This window comes from Cnephaeus nilssonii (genome assembly GCF_951640355.1).
Source record: "Cnephaeus nilssonii genome assembly, chromosome: X".
Lineage (NCBI taxonomy): Eukaryota > Metazoa > Chordata > Mammalia > Chiroptera > Vespertilionidae > Cnephaeus > Cnephaeus nilssonii.
In genome coordinates, this window is record NC_137071.1 from 28,325,050 (window position 1) to 28,328,742 (window position 3,693).

Consider the following 3,693-nt stretch of genomic DNA (forward strand, 5'->3'; position numbering starts at 1 on the left):
CAATGATAAATAAATAACTAAAATAAAATAAATGTAACCCCCCAAAAGGTGAAGGGATTATGAAAAAAACACACACACAAAAAAAACTTCATAGACACAGACAATAGTATGGTGACTACCAGAGGGAAAGGGGGGTGGAGGAGGTAGTAGAGGGTATGGGGGGGAGGGGAAATGGTGATGATAGGAGATTTGACTTGGGGTGGTGAATACACAATGCAATATACAGGTGATGTATTATATTATTGTAACCCTGAAACCTATATAATTTTATTAACTAACTAGTAGCCCTGTGCACGAATCCGTGTGCCAGTAGCTCTCTGTGGGGCCTGGTCGCTCCGTGCTCACTGCCCAGTGGCACTCCGTGGCCCAGAGGCCCTTCTGTGGCTGGGTGTGGAATGCTTGTCTCATCACTGGGGCAACAATGCAAGCACCTCCCTCCCCACCCCCCGCCGCTCCGTGCCCGCTGCCCAGAGGCCCTCCACGGCACCGGGCCTCTAATATACACTGAGTGGCCAGATTATTATGATCTCTGAATGCATAATAATCTGGCCACTCAGTATATATATTAGAGGCCTGGTGCATGAATTCGTGCCTGGGTGTGGTCCAGCCAGCCTGGCCAGGGGGAGGGGACATGGGCGATTGGCCAGCCTGCCTGTTGGTCAAACTCCTGGTCAAGGGAACAATTTGCATATTAACCTTTTATTATATAGGATATACACTGAGTGGCCAGTTTATTATGTATTCAGAGATCATAATAATCTGGCCATTCAGTGTATATACAATAGAAAATAAATATAAATTAGCCAACTATATGAACATTTCCAGCTAAGCACTCATACAAATACATATTCACCTCTTTCTTTTATATAGAAATAACACATACATACATGACATGATTCTGGTAAAAAAATTTCAGAGATATTAAAAATATTCTCAAATTTTAAAGATGGTGTGGAATAAGTTTTAACAACATTCTACATGAATGAAAACCCCTGATTTAATTCTATAATTTTCATGCCAGAAGCATGGTTGGTTTTACTTTTTTCTAAGAACAAATCTTAGTATCATATACATTGGCTTATTAATAATTAAGGCATTTTGTTTACACTGTATCTCAATGTGGACAAAAAAAACTTTTAGTATTGATTATTTGCTATGATGTTTTAAACTTTCAAAGTCTTTCAACATAAGAAAATAGCTGCACACATTTGAGTGTTTTCTTATAAAACACAATCTTTAAAAAAGTAATGATAATTGGTCTTTGCTTTTCCTAGTAATAAGTTTTGTCTTATTTTTCACATAGTATAAAGTATATCCTTATGAAGGGTTGGATGAAGATCCAGTAGTTCTTCAACAATGTTGCCAAGTGACCATATAAATTTCAAATGCAGCAAAAGTGAACAATCTTCATAGTGTACTTTCACCTTATTAAAGTTGAAGCTGCTCCTTTTGTATATTTTTCCACTTCAATGTGAAGTAGATTGTTAGGATTTCGTTAGTGGTTTCATATGTGGCTTTAAAAGAAAAAGGTTTTGATTTCTTCACAGTTCACAGTTCTCTAATGAGACTTTTTTGGAAATCATATAGCCCAGGGATGTTTTGAATAACCAAATGCTCTTTAGTAGATGAAGTCTTTCAATGCAACTGTAGTAAATAAGCATCTACATGCTTAGCTATATTATCAATATATCCTGGAAACAAAGTAAGATGGTTTTCTTGTTCCCAAAATCTGCTTAATTGTTGTTTTAAAATCTGAATATTTCCATAATTTATAATTTCTGTTTTTGGATGATAGTTCTGACTTCCACCTTTTTGTGACTGCTTGAAGCCAGTTTAAACCAACTATTATATATTCTTCAAATTTGATTTTAAGTAGTGACTTTACAAGAGGCAACAAGTCTACACAGCAGCTGAGTGAGATGTATTGTTTTTCTTCCTACAAACTCTTGGTAAGCACAGGAAGGCAATCCACCACCACTCCAAGATCTTCTATCTTCACCAAATAAGTTAGAAGTTCACTTATACTTCTCCTTTTCCAGAAAGTTAAAGCTACATTCAATCTAAAATTCCTGCTGAACAAAACTTGAGCCATTGTTTCATGATCCTAAGAAACCTCAGAAAAAAATCACTGTATTTTGATGATTCACTTTCTGTCTGTGAAGAACCAGAGTCACTGGAGTTAAGCAAATATGTTCGACTATCATGGTGTAATTTTTCAGGTTGGTGGCCTGCACAAGCCAGTTAATTTTCTTTATTTGGCATGTCACAGCCCCCACTTCCAGGGGACTGTTTCTTTTTAAAACAAAAATTTGGAAAGGGTAATGAACTTTTTTTCTGTGGTAGATCACCTTACGTAGTTTATCTGGGCTTTTCACAATGTGTCCAACTGTTCTACTTATGTAAGCCGCCAATTGTTTTGGAAATTTCTTAACCTCCTTCATCTTCTTATTAGTTAAATTAGAGATCCTTTTCCTAGGACAGTCAATGGAATGATTCTCAATATTATTATAAAAGTTCAGTTTGTTTTTTTAACATTGTGGGTTTCACATGCCATAATCTCTTAAATAGCGGCACCTTATGGTTCTGCAGTGCCTCAGTCCAGTCCTGGCACTGACCAACTGCTCCTGGAAGCCTAGAGAGTCCCTGGGCTCCAGGCTGAGCCTCATTCAGGGCCATTCAAACGAGGCCACAGGCAGGACGCTGGGATTGCTCCCCCTTGGGCATCTTTCAGACTCTACCCAACGCTCCCATTTATATATTTTCTTTAGAGAAATCTATTTGACAAAATTGTAATTAGGTTATTTATGTTTTATTTTTGAGTTGTAGGAGCTCTTTATTTATTCTAGACACAAGTCCTTTATTAGACACTAGAGGCCTGTTGCACGAACATTCGTGCAATAGGCCTTCCTTCACCTGGCTGCTGGCACTGGTTTTCCTCCGGCACTCGGGACCCAGGCCTTTGCTCTGGCCACCACCTTCCGTCTTTGCTCCGGCCTGAGCCTTCAGTCTTCACTCCAGCTGGTGCACCGCTCCTGTAGCTCCCTCTGCCCCTCGCCCTCCCCCTCATAGCAGGTATCCAGCCCCACCCTGCTGCTCCGCACCTGCATGCGTGCTGCCCAGAGGCCCGGAGCAGCTGGGGGGCAGGGCCGCCGTCATCTTTGCCAAGTTAATTTGCATACTCACTCCTGATTGGCTGGTGGATGTCGCAAAGTGATGGTCAATTTGCATATTTCTCTTTTATTAGTGTAGCTATGACTTACCAAAAAATTTAGGGCTGTCTTTGTACTTTCCTGATGGTGTCCTTTGAAGCACAAAGCGTATATTTTGGTGATTTTGAATTTAACTATTTTTTCTTTCATCATTTGTGCTTTTGGTGTCAGATCTAATAAACTATTGCTTAAACCAAAGTCATGAAGTTCTATACCTGTTTTCTTCTTTGAAGAGTTGTATGGTTTCACCTCTTACATTTAAGCCTTTGATCTATTCTGAGTTAATTATTGTATACTAGAGACCAGATGCACAAAATCCGTGCGGCCCGCCCTGACAGCCGCCTCTGCCATGGCCCCACCGCTGGGGCTTCGTCCAGAAGGTCTTCCATAATGACATCCAGAAGGACATCCAGTCTAATTAGCATATTAGGTTTTTATTATTATATATGGTGTCAGATAGGTGTCCAATTTCATTCTTTTGCAT

The 3,693-nt window shown here is 39.7% G+C and overlaps 1 pseudogene across 1 annotated transcript; it reads right to left on the reverse strand.

Annotated features, from left to right (window-relative positions):
* Positions 1–1,635: 1,635 nt before the first annotated feature.
* LOC307095726 (KATNB1-like protein 1) lies at positions 1,636–2,554 on the reverse strand (annotated as a pseudogene). The gene has a single exon. The product of its transcript is annotated as a KATNB1-like protein 1 (transcript).
* Between the last annotated feature and the right edge of the window lie 1,139 nt (positions 2,555–3,693).